We start from the raw sequence: 13,224 nt of genomic DNA on the forward strand, positions 1-13,224 counted from the left end.
ACTAAAATACGACTCAAGTAAAATGAAATAAAGTTGTTAATGGAAAATTACTAAACTTTTTTTTTTTTTGTCTGTGTAAATACCTAGATCAGCTATCTAGTGTATAGATTTCTCTTCTATTTTATGGAACCCTTTCTAGTTTTCCTCTTCTGGCTTCTATTTTTGCTAAAGCATCTACACATGCATTTAATTAAAGTCACATTTTTTTTCATTTGTTGCACACAAACACAGAGAAAAATCCCCATACTGTCATTCTAATCTAACCTACTGATCTAATTGTGCGTCATCTAATGACGCATCCCATTTTGTCCAGGCACAATTATAGCAATTTATGAAAGTACATTTCCCTTCCCTTAAGAATACTATTAATGTGGACGATCGTGTTGTGGATGCTCTGCTGCTTGTTTCTGTTCTCCGAACAGAAAGCAGAAAGGAACCATTTCAGGTCTTCTACTACTAGGAAATATTACAAAGAAAAATGGTTTCTTACTCAACTCTAAATTTAATCATTCTTGGTTAATAAGTTTGTTATTACTCTAAAAATCTAAAGTACGAGGCAGGTAAGAGGTTATGCTGTTCGTTATTTTAATGCCGTTGAAGAAGATGCCAGCTCCCGAGATGAACCAATCACACATAGTCCATTACTGGAGAAGGTCGGATCCTTGCACTGCCTGGGAGGTTTGGCCATGGTGTGATAACCGTAACTTAACGTTTACTTCCTGCTCTACCCACGGAGGGGGCTGGTGTGAAGACACCGTGCCGATAGAGAGATGCCTTCTGACTTTTAGAGGTCTTGGTAGAAGAGTTTACAGTTCTTCAATAACAGTACCACCTGCTTTTTGAGGTGCCTTTTTATGCCCCCCGTCCTTCCCTGAGGCAAAGCGTGCATGTGCTCAGCAGCTCTCTGGCTTCCCCCTGCCTCACCACCCATAGCCTGCGGTGTAGGAGCCACTTTGGCAGCTGTGCTTGTACTCCTCCACCTCCCTGAAGAGGCACGAGTGCTGCGCTGAGTAGCTGAGCTGCTCACCCCCTTGCCACTCGTGGGAGGATATGTTCACATGTACCCGCGAGGGCAGGTCCACGCGTGATTTTAATGGTGGTAGTAGGTTCAGCACTCGCAGGTAGAGTTGCCAGCCTTTTTATGAAACTGCCGATAGATACTTTTTGGCTCAGCGTAACACATCTCTGTAGCTGCCTGAGAGGGAGTATGCACCAATCACTCCTATATGACCGTATATCCCCCCCAAACCTGCCTAGTTTGTCTTAGGTAGGGATAAAGAAACAACTGAAGCCATGGCCAAAACCACAGGAGTACCTTTCTAAAACAAACAAATTCAATTTAGTTTACACTGTTAGTGTTATGCTTGGTGTTTTCAAGAGCATTTGTTATGAATATGGTGAAGAAATAATGTTCTATCCTCTCAAATACTGCGTATGATATGTCTGATGCCATTCTCTTTGCCGATGTGCCTTCCAGCACCTACTGCTAAACTGCTGCTTTTTAGGGAGGAGACAAGTAGTGTCTGAAAAACACCCTCGTCTGCTGGATTACTTCCCAGGGTTGTTGGCTCAGCACGGAGCACAATGGATCGAGGTCGTAAAATGCTGTAATCCCTCCTGTTGACCCATGTTTGTATGCCAAATCGATTAAGACAGAAGCTGATGTAGGCAGGAAAGGTAAAGATAAAAACAGAGGGAAAAGTCCAGCGCCTCTTCAAGAAAACAAGGAGAAACCACTTGGGTGTTGGTTAGGAGGTAGAGTACTCGGCTGAAAAGGCAGCAGTGATCCTGTGAAACGTTGTGATTCTGTTGTAGAGGAAAAGGGGTTTTTTCCTGTTGTGACCCTAAAAGAGAGTCTGAGAATGAAGGCTCTTATGGCAAAAGTGAAGCCAGGAGTTTTGCTGAGGAAAAAATTCAATAAGTGTTAGAGCCAGTCTGCTTCGGAGTCAGAAGATCAGTGTCGATCTGGGGAAAACCATCAATAAAATGTGCCTTTACGTGAATGATCAGGAGACAAATGAAGGTTGTTCTAGCATGGATGGTGACCTGTCATACATTGAACTACTTCTGCAAGTTTCTGCTTTTGCAAACACAAGGAGTGTTTTTTCTGGCTGTTCTGCAGATGAGATAGGAGCGTCTGATTCAGAGTGGTTCACGGCTTTGTACGCTACCTAGTAAATGTACCATTGCTAAGTTTCATATTGGGATTTAATTAATTTTGCTTTTCATGTGATAGTATATCTTACTTGTGCATATTTTTATAGGCATTTCTGTTATTGAAAATGAACTCATATTTTTTCCTTATTTAATTTCCGTGACATTCTGCATTCTTTTATTTAGATTTCCAGTTTGCCCAGGTAAAACACTTATATACCTCCTTGTACTACTGTTTTAACACAGTCGTAGTATATCATTATTATTTATTAGGCTTTATTAATGGATAATTATGCTGAACATCCACTAGAAGGCTATATAGGGTTTTAACATACAAGATTATTGTGTTATATAATTCAAAGCCAAAAGTGCAGTCCAGTTTTATGGGGAAATGTAAACTCAATCACTCCTTTCCATGTCTTCCGCAGAAAATAGTGATGCACATTTTGGAATGTGCCACCTGTTCCAACAACAGCAGATGATCAGGCACTGACCCCAAAGTAAAATGTCCAAGCTGACATTGAATCAGAGTTTTCTTACGTATGGGAAGAATATAGCATATAGGAAATATAACACTGTAGAAGAATTTATAATAGAGATACTAGGGAAATCTGCTTATCCATACGGGTGACTTGTAGGGTGACAGCATGCTATGTGGCACATAGAGCACAAACTATGCAGTATTTGCAGCATGAAGGAATGAAGCAACATCTAGAGAAATAAATACAGCAAAGGACCATGCATTTATGAAGTGTCTTTATTAAGTGAATGAATCCTGCTTATAAGAAGTGCCACGAACCTTCTTTGTACGGAGCTGTGCATCACCGTAGAAAGTACAGCTTGAATTGAATAGGAAGATTTTGCTATTGACGTTGGGAGAAGGCTTGGCAAATACTCCCTTCAACAGAGCTATGCTCGCTTACTGCCTTTGAGGACCTGCCCCTCGTATTTTAATTAAAAAGCAGCAGACAAAATCTGATCATGCAGAGCCTGCTCCATACCTAACCCAGAGTCAACATGAATCCTTCATGCTCAGTGTAAAACTGAATTGAGCAACCGTGTCAGGTAACAAGATCTTCTGCAAACGCTCTGAAAGGCAATGTCATGGGAAGAGCATCTCAGAAGATTGTGAAAAGGCAGCAAAAGAAGCAATTACAGCATTCATTTTTCCCTTTTATTGTCTGAGTCATGCCAGAAATGTTGTTAGTGAGCAACATTTAATTAAACCGTTATCAACTTAACTTTGGAGTATTTCATAATCTCACCCTTGGTATTGTCTTTTTATTAGGAAAAGGCTTAAGTGACTATGAAATGTAATGAAAAGCCATGGGGAGGGCTTGCACACAACGAAGCTGCTAATCCGTTGGAGACCTATGTGGGAAACTTTCATTTTTCAGTGATAGAGTAGAGCTTTGAAGGTTATCTTTTATCTTCTAGTCAGCTTTCTCTGAACTTGAAGCCCTATCTATGCAAAGTACATCCCAGCAAATATCCACTGAGCTTGAGGTGGAGAGACTAATTTATTGCTACTTTTCCTCAAATGTTTTCGATCTTTCTAATTGTTTATTTACGTAGTGTGTAGGAGCCAGAGTGAGAGTCCAGGACATTAAGCACAATACAACTGTGCAATGCCCCAGAGAGTTTATTGTGCAAATCGTTAGGTGCTATTCAGACAGTGTGGTTTTGATGCTGCAAACATACAGATGTATATTTTTCTCAACCTCCAACTAAAATAAAAGATCGGGACTGATCCAGTAATAGCTGGTGTGCAATATTTTCCTCTCAGGTTGTTTTTTTTACGTAGGAATCTGTTCATCTGATCAACCAGAAACCAGAACAGTACCTGCAGTTCACGTTCATATTTTCTTTCCTATAATTTATTCTTTTTATTCAGCATGGAAGAGTCTGAGCCATAACAGAGAGCAACGTGAAAATACTCGGTGGCTTTGACGCATGTGCTCAGGCTCCTTTTGTTTAGTCTTGCAAACAGTAAGGAGAAGAGTTTGCTTTGCGAAGGTAGAAATGAACCCCTGTAGCATATGAGAGGATTTTATTATTTGAAAGGAAATTTGTATGCAATTTGTAAAAAGCCTATTGGTGGAATTTGGAGAATTGCAGCTGAACAGAGCTCCTTCGGTTTGAATCTTGCCATTCATAACCACACACTACCAATGCTCACTCTGGGAGCTACCATCTCAGCCTTGACTAAAAACGCCCATGCCAGGCGCTTTAATCCAGCTGTAAGTGAAAGCAGTATTTGTCTGTCCCCACACTCATTTACTGGTGAATAATCGTGTCATGCAGGATCTGTTACTGCCGTTCTGCATCCACGCTGCTTGCCTGCCCATCAGTGGCAGTTAACAAAGAAACATAACATAAATTAGCCACTTAATTTAAACCAAAATGCAGCTGAAGCATTCATTATGCTCCTTGGAAAATCTCATCTTAACTATTTAGGCTAAATACTTTCACCAGTCTTTTTTTTTCTTTTTCTTTTTTTTTAAATAGTTAAAAGTACTAATTCTGAAGCCTTGACTGAAGTTTGAGATCTTAAATTTTCTGGGAGAGAGAGGAGTAGGGAGGAAAATATAGTGTCCCAGCTTGAGACAACAACTTATGTAAATATTAGTTCTGGCTTTTTAACTTTTGTTACTGTTCCTTCCACAGAGCTTTAAATATTGTTGTGATCTTTATGAAACACATTATTGTGGGAATTAATACGGATCCTGCTAGCCTGGGAGTACTGAAAAGTACCATAAACCAGGGAGTGCGTGTTTTTCACTTACTATTTAGCTTGAGTCATTTCCCCGTATCAGAGGTACTAATGTCTGCCATTCAGCTGAAGAGATAACCCTGGCTGCGATGGGTGTTTACTGACTGTGTCCAAATTGCTCCTAACATTAACAACAGTTGAACAAACATTTCGTAGAACATAATTACATTTTTTCGTGCATTTCTATTTTTAATCTCAAATCCTCGCTTCCTCTGTTGTATTACCACTCTTACAAATAGTTCGCTCTTAGAAGAAAAAAAAAAAAATCAGTGATTTGCGTTTAAAAGATCTGAACTGGGTTGATTAGATGCCACTGTTCATGCTGCCAGAATGATGTCTTAACTGAACTTAACTGAATAATGTCTTAAATACTGCTTAACTGAAGTCCTCCGTATACAGCAGTCCTCCCTAAATTATGAACTGAAATTTCTCTGCTCGCCGACTGAGTTCCTCCTGACTGTTTTCAGGTGGAGCAGCAGCAATGAAGGTGGGAATCACTGGCAGGACACGTGCCCTGGGGCCAAAGGCAGCTAGTGGCGTTTGTCCCTGGGATGCCGCACAGAGGAACTGCCCGTGTGCCATTAACGTACTCACCTGCGTGGGGAGTAAACCCAGCCTTGCACTCGGCAGATGCGGAAACCTCTTGCGGGAGGAGACGTTGAGACAGACTGCGAATTCGACTTCTGTGCCAGAGAGGACAGTAGGTGGGAGAGAAGTGGGGATGTAGCAGGACAGATTCTTTCTAACTCATTTCTTTGTTAGCCACAGGGGTTTATATGGGCACTGCTTCCTTTCCAGTGTCCCCAACCCCTGTGGCTGGGAATATGGACTCCTCTTCAAAGAATGGGTTTTCTGTGGGTCACTGTGTGCTTCTCCGCTTCCTAGAAAGGATCCTGCAGTATCCCTGTGCTCTGGTTTTTGGAAACTGTGTTTATCATGTTCCGTCACATACCGTATGAAACGTACACCTCATAGGAACTTAAATGAAAACAAATTAAAATTTACTTCAAATACTTGTAGTTCTAGAAAATTGTTTGTGCAGGCAAGCAGTAGATATTCGCAGGGAAAACAAAGTGAGATTAATACATCTGAAACTAATTCACTTCTTTAGTCAAATATTTAGAGACAATTTTAGTTAATCAAGCTGCTCTTCAAAAAATATTGAAAAGGTCATACAAATTAATATCCAATTTTGAAAGAGTATTTGCATTAAAAAAAAAAAAAAAAACAGGAAGGAGATACACATCTTACCAGAAGGGAATAACTGTTAAGTTAAAAATAATTAGGATATGAGATAACAAGTATCTCTAAATATATGTAAAGTATAATTTTCAGTAAAATACATGAGCTCCATTTTTACTCTGTCTCTTCAATTAGTATATAGGTCGGTATTGGGGGATCATTTTATTTCAAATTTATTTCAATTAGCAGAAAGAAAACCTATTCAATACAATCTAAGTAGTTTACCATGCATTGCATTGCATTGCATTGCATTGCATGGTAAACCAAGTAAATTGATTCTCTGCATCTCCCAAATAGGTTCACTTGCTCATTAGTGTTAATTACTGCTCATTAGTGAAAAAAAGTTGTAATCAATGTGTTAACATCACAGAAATAGCAACAAAACCTAATGTCCCTAGTGTAGAATTTGTCTAAAGTTCTCCTCCCTTGGCATTTCACTTAAATAGCCCTATATTTTATTACCTGATAACAGTTGCTACACTTTAAGCTAAAAAATTATTTTCTTCATAACATCTCTTATGTCACATGGCCATAAATTTCTGAAATGTTTCTTATGATGCTGTGTTTTTCTCAGGAGAGGAATTTTTTTTGGAACATGTAAGAGTATTCAGTGGTCCAGTGAGCAGTGCTTAGGCATTATTTTTTTTTAATATATATATATAATTTATTTAATGGTGCTATTTATAGTTTCCCATAGACTTGAAATGTTTCAGTAGAGAGTTTAACGGGGTACAATTTGGCTGAGGAGGTAAAATTTATTATGATTGGATTTACTCAGACATTTTTTCCTCTTCCTTCGTTGCAGCTTCCATGAGCTGCTAAATAGCAGAGCTATTGCTGGCATTAGGCTATTTGATTAACATAAAAAGACTTTTACCTCATTTCATATCTGAATATTTTTGAATATAAAAAAGCCTTGTATTTCATGCTGTTTTAAAAAAAAGAAAAAAGAAAAAAAAGAAATTGATTGCATTTGGTTACATTGCTGAATGTCTTTATAATGTCTAGTTTGTGCCTGTTAGGGAGGAGCAGATGGTATTATCTCTTGGCTTTACAGAGATCTTATGAGATTACAGAGTTCTTCAGCCACCAGAGTTTTTCTCTGGAATCCTAATATAAACTGGTTGCTTTAGGGCCAAAATTTTGATACTGAATAAAAATATATAGTAAACAAAAGTTATTGATGATAGTAAATAAAGCAAATCCTTAATTCAAATATAAGTTTCTGGGCCATGTTGAATTCATAGTTCTTGCAAGATTCTTGTGTTCTGAGACGTTTTGTATATCAAAATAATCCAGCTTTGTTGCAAAACAAGGGAAAATATTTAACTGCGTTCTTAAATAGGAAGCCAAATAGATAATGATATCTGGAAGCTTCAGAATTGACTTCTTGTATTAGAAGTTATTGCACTTGTTTGGTTTTGGTTTGCTTTTTTTTTTTTTTTTTTATAAAAGACAATAGATTATCAGAGGTTTGGATTAAAGAGAAATATACATGGATTTAACTATGAGATTTTTTTAATGTTTCCCTTAAGAGCAGTGTCTTTGTGGTCTACAGGTAGAATTCTTGTTATTCTGCCAGAAATAGGAAAAAAAAAACCAATCTATATAAGTAGTTCATTTTAATTAGTTGAACTGTTATAAGATATTAGCATCCTATTTTTCTGTACAAATAAAAAGCAGATAAGGTTATGAGAAGTCCAGTTAGATGTTTGATAATTTTAACAGTTGGCAAAGATCTTGTATAGAAATGTTGAAGTCAGTTTGTAAAGTACTTCAATATAAAATGCTGTGTTGTTCCTGAGAGAGTTGCATTGCTTCTGGGAGAGCAGTAGTCAATATTAAAGCAAGGTATCTTTTGATTTGTAAACTAGGTAGATAAGACATTTTCATATAAGGGGACTTAAAAGACATTTAAAAGTCAGATTATATCCTGCTGGGTACCTACAAACCTTACCTTTCTTGATCCTTTGCCTTTAAGGGTATTTATAATTTAGAAGAGAAGCAAGTGTAATGTTAAGCAAACAGAGTAGGATACATTAGGGTACCATGTTGTACCGATGCATGCCTTTAAAATACATATGTATGTGAGCTAGTTAGAAAGTCTGTGTTTTGGAGTTTATTTAGAAAAAGAAAGTGATGTTTTTTTCTGAAGAGAGATTTCTGGCATCATCCTTTAGTTCGTTTCTGCTAAACCCGAGAGGCTTTCCAGGCAGGAAATGGAATGGCAGGAAGCATGGCAGATGGGAAGTAAAAAATTAGATATCAGTAAAAGATTTTTTTTCATTATTCCTTAGTATAGGGTACTAAAGTGAGAAATGTCTGCTTTTACTTTAAGATGTTAAGGGATTTTCGTTTAGGCAGATTTGGCGTCCAACATACAGTTGTAAGAAAATGTTACATCAATTCACTGTTGATCTTACTGCTGTTTGAGTTCCTTATATATATAAGCAATATAATGGTGTAATAATACCATATTAAAAATGAGGTTACAAGAAATATCTTTTACTTCTTTTTAGTTTGTCAAATGACAACTTGTAAGGTAGTGCTACAGGTTTTCATATGTTCCAGAGTTTCAGAGCTAGGTATCTGTCCTGGTTTTGGCTGAGTTAGAGTTAATTTTCTTTCTAGGAGCTGGTATAGTGCTGTGTTTTGGATTTAGAATGGGAATAATGTTGATAACACCCTGATGGTTTTAGCTGTTGCAAGGTAGCTGTAGTGCCTACACTAAGCCAAGGACTTTTTGCTTCCCAGGCCCTGCCAGGTGCACCAGAAGCTGGGAGAGCACGGCCAGGACAGCTGGCCCGGGCTGGCCAAAGGGATATGCCCTGCCAGAGAACCTCGTGCTCCAGCTAGAACTGGGGAAGCTAGCCGGGAGGCGGGATTGCTCCTCGGAAGCAGACTGGGCATCGGGTTGGGTTTTGTTTTCCTTTCGTGCATGCTGCGCAATTGCATTTGTGCATCGCTTGTATTATTGTTATCACAATTACTATTCTCTTCCTTTGTTATCCTATTAAACTGTCTTTATGTCAACCCACGAGATTTTTTTCCCCATTTTCCTCCCCATCCCCTTGGGGGGAAGGGGAGGGTGAGCGAGGGGCTGCCCGGCACTTGGTTACCAGTTGGCCTAAACCACCGCAGTACTGATCAATAGTACTGTGCCAAAAGTATGCGAAACGCTGTGCTAGGTATAGCTGGGAAACCGTTTGCCATGGAAACAGGATATATTTTGTTTCACAGAAACATATGTGATTTACATGTGTGATTTGTTTCACAGAAACATATGATTTTCATGTTGGTTAGAGCAGGAAAGAAAAGCCAACCCACACTTCAACTAACATGATTTTTAAATTATAATAGTTCTTCACTCTGTCTTCACTCAACTAAGAGAATGAAAAATTACCTCTAGAAGAAAATATTTTATGACATGACTTCACTGAACATGCAAGAGAAGACTTGGAGTGAAATACTTTGTTCCACTGAAAAAAATCAATGGCTTTGTGGACTATTGACTTTTCTCAGGAAATGTACTACTTGTTTTGACAGTACTAGGGGCGAGCTTTCATCGTGGGCGTTTGCTTCAGTCACCTAAACTTGGAGTTGTACTGCCAGAGGAGATTTAGTGCGGAGGAACACGAGCACCTGAGAAAGACTGACAGATAGAGGGGCTTCTCTGTGTGTGTGTGTGTATATATATATATTTTATATATATATATAAAAAAAACCTAATAATGCCTACTGGAAAAACACTGGTGGTTCGCTCAGTATTCTGTAGCTCTAACATATCATATATGTCCTGTGCATGTTATCCAACCTCTCTTCATTGATAGCAACGTGATTACTGAATTTACAAACATGCAAGCAGAATAGTCCGTTGCATTTCAGCATCGTGAGATGTGACCAGTATGTGTGTGGGAAGCTCTGAGAAATCAGCTTTTCTTATTTTCTTCAAACCCTTTCTCCTTGTCTTCAATCATTTCATCCCCACACTAGCTAATTCCCTAAATTAGAAGAATGCTTGTGTGTGTCTCTTAATTGGTTATTTGAAAATTTTTGTTCTTAGGGTCTGGAAGTGTAATTTAAAAAGAAAAAAAAAAAAGGAAAAAAAGACAAAAAGAAAAGAAAAAAGTAAAAAGCAAACCCAAATGCCTCTAGGCAGGAGTTTAAACTTTGAGATCTTCTTTTCTTTATCTCGGATGTTTCTGCTCTATTATTCACAGGAGAGGGCTTTATATCACTTGTACCTAGCTGACCACAAATTTGTTCCATCAATTTTAACCCATTTCATATTAAAGATTAATTAGCAAGATTTGAATTTTCTTTAACTGTTGAGCAAGCTTTGGGCAAAATCCTAGCATGTGTATGTAATTGCAACACACAGACCACAAGAACTTAAACGAGATAAAGTAGCAATAGGATTCAGCAGAACGTACAGGCTTTCAAAACATCCCAATTTTCAGCTGTTTTGGGAGGATGATTTCGCTGTTCCATTTCTTTTCCCAGACACTCTGGAACAGTTTTCTGATAGTGAGCCAATGCTAAGCTAGAAAAAATAGAAGAATGGGCTTTGATCCAGGATAAATTTTGACCTTGCATCTGAAGAGTGTTTCACATATCTTTGATCTTGGATGTTAGTTATAAAGTTTTGGAAATGAATTTTGCAGAGAAACTCTTTCAAAAGCATCTGCAATGTTCCTTTTCTGCTCCTGGGTTGTGGTTCTTCTCTGAATAATAGTGAAATGATGACAGCTTTCATTGCAGTTTGTTTGGTTTTTGTCTGAAGAATAAAACTTAAAGATTCTTCTGGGAAGAAAAAAAAAAAAACAAAACCAAACCCCACACATCTTTCTCCACCATTTAAAACACTGTTTTTTCTGTGAGGAGGACTTCAGTGAGAAGAATCAGCTAATAGCTTCTCTCTGTCCTGTTTGTGGACTTTTTTGAAGGAAAGAGGACAGTTTCATATAATTATACTACTAAAAAGTAATCGCTGGGGTTTTTTTCAATTATATGGCTTTGGTTACCATAAATAGGTCTTGGTTATTGTAAGTAGTTCTAACAAGTTAAAACAACTATGTTACTAATAATATGCAATGAGTAATTTAAAAAACCTATTTCAGGTAGGTGGGAAGTTTCCTACTGATTTAGTATCATCAATACTTGCAGTGAGTATTTGACAGAATATAAAATTTATTTTTACAAATGTAAAATAATATGTAAACAGCTCATATGTTTTGTTTATAAAAATAGAAATAATATTTAGATTATTTGAAGTACTTTCCGGTAGTATTTTCCAGTGCTTGAAAGGGGTTCACTCCCCTAATTATTTTTGCAGAAAATAGTCTTTATTAAAAAATCTCATAAACCTGATAGTAAGCTACAACCATAACGCATTTACAAGAGTAACCCCTAAATATCTGCCCATTGACTGCCTTAAGCTTGTGAATTCACTGAAGCAAAAATACACACTTTGACACAGCCACTTACTGAAGTTCAATATCTCATAAATGACCTCACTGACTCAATGAATTTGAAGGCATCCACAACATTTGATGGAGATGTCAGTTACGATTCTCTATATAAATTCAAGTACCATAGGTCAGAAATCACTGCAGCGTTACGGTAGTTTGCAGGACATAGTTTGGCTCACAAAGTTATAGAAATTCAGGCTGATTTTAGAATACCTAGAATATAATATTGGTTTTGTCAAAAGGTTGAAAAAAACAAACAAACAAACAAAAAACCCCACCACCACCCAGTAACCAAACCTTTTAGTGAAGAAATGACTCGGTATGTAATTTCATCATGAGATGGCTAACAGTAGAAGAAGGAGCAGGAAACAGGAGAGCATAAATTCACAATATATTCAAGGAGCATCCTGGTCAGCATTTCTAAATCCTTTCAAAATGTCTTGTCAGAGGATTCACAAGCCTTTGTCTGGGAAAATATCTGCTTTCTTCAGATATGACAGTTGCTCCTGTGAAAATATTCTTAATGAGCTGAAATGTGGCGTTACCTAATAGAGACATAATCAATTACGACTTTGCTTAATTGGGACAGGTAGCCGGTAGTTGATTCTCTTATCTGCATTTTCGAAGGTCCGATTCTGCATTATTGGAATGTTTGATGTTCCATGTGCCAGTTAAGAATACCTGGAAATGGATTTTTGGTTCAATAAGAACCATTTAAGACAAAATATAAGAGGAAGGGTCACATCTGAATGACAGATCTTGTTCCAGCCAACGTATAGTAACGGCAGGTCATGCACATTCTGGGTTTACACCAGTATGTCTACACAAGGTGGAAATATTTGGAAAGATTTAATAAAGGCTGCACGTGAGAAAAATTGGGGGTTGAGGAATGTCAGTCTGGCAGGTTCTTGAATCTAGTTCCCAGCTATTAACATAGTATAAACATATATATGAATATGTTTGTTATATATATAACATACAGAAGCAAAACTGTCTTAGAGGAAAAGACATCTAAGCTGAGATTTGATGTCTCCTCTATTTTTAGCAACTGAGGAAGCTGTAAGTCCTTACCTTTTAATGACAATTTATTTAATTCATTTCTCTTAGTTCGTAACTACCATTTTTGCATACCACCTCTGCATTCTCTGACAATATTGTGAAAATTGAAATCGATGATGGTAATATGTTGGCAACTTGGTGAATCATATGTTTTCTGATTATTTCTTAGAGGAGGTATAAGATGTATACCAGTAAGATGATGAGTAAAGAAGGGTCATCTGAAGGAATCTCCTCTCTAGTCCTGCTCAGAGAAGCAAAACAGATAGGAGTTGTCAAAGAGGATGTATGAAGAGCAACGTGGAAAAGCAATGCATTTTTCTTGGCTTTAGCAACACCTGACAGCAAAGGAAAAATTCAAAGACGGTTAAGATGTGCAGAGATTTTACCTAGCTGTCTTCTTGATAATATTGCAAACTGGATTTTTCCTGAATTAATGACAGCAGAATTAATCATAACTACTTAAAGCTGCTAGGAAATATGAAGGCATATAATTTTAAAACATGAGTAACTTCAGATCTAGGGAAG

At 37.6% G+C, this 13,224-nt stretch overlaps 1 protein-coding gene across 3 annotated transcripts in view; it reads left to right on the forward strand.

Annotated features, from left to right (window-relative positions):
- The window catches only part of NRG3 (neuregulin 3), a 407,103-nt gene that overhangs the window by 347,400 nt on the left and 46,479 nt on the right, over positions 1–13,224 (forward strand). The window lies entirely within an intron of this gene.

Source organism: Grus americana, chromosome 7 (genome assembly GCF_028858705.1).
Source record: "Grus americana isolate bGruAme1 chromosome 7, bGruAme1.mat, whole genome shotgun sequence".
Classification (NCBI taxonomy): domain Eukaryota; kingdom Metazoa; phylum Chordata; class Aves; order Gruiformes; family Gruidae; genus Grus; species Grus americana.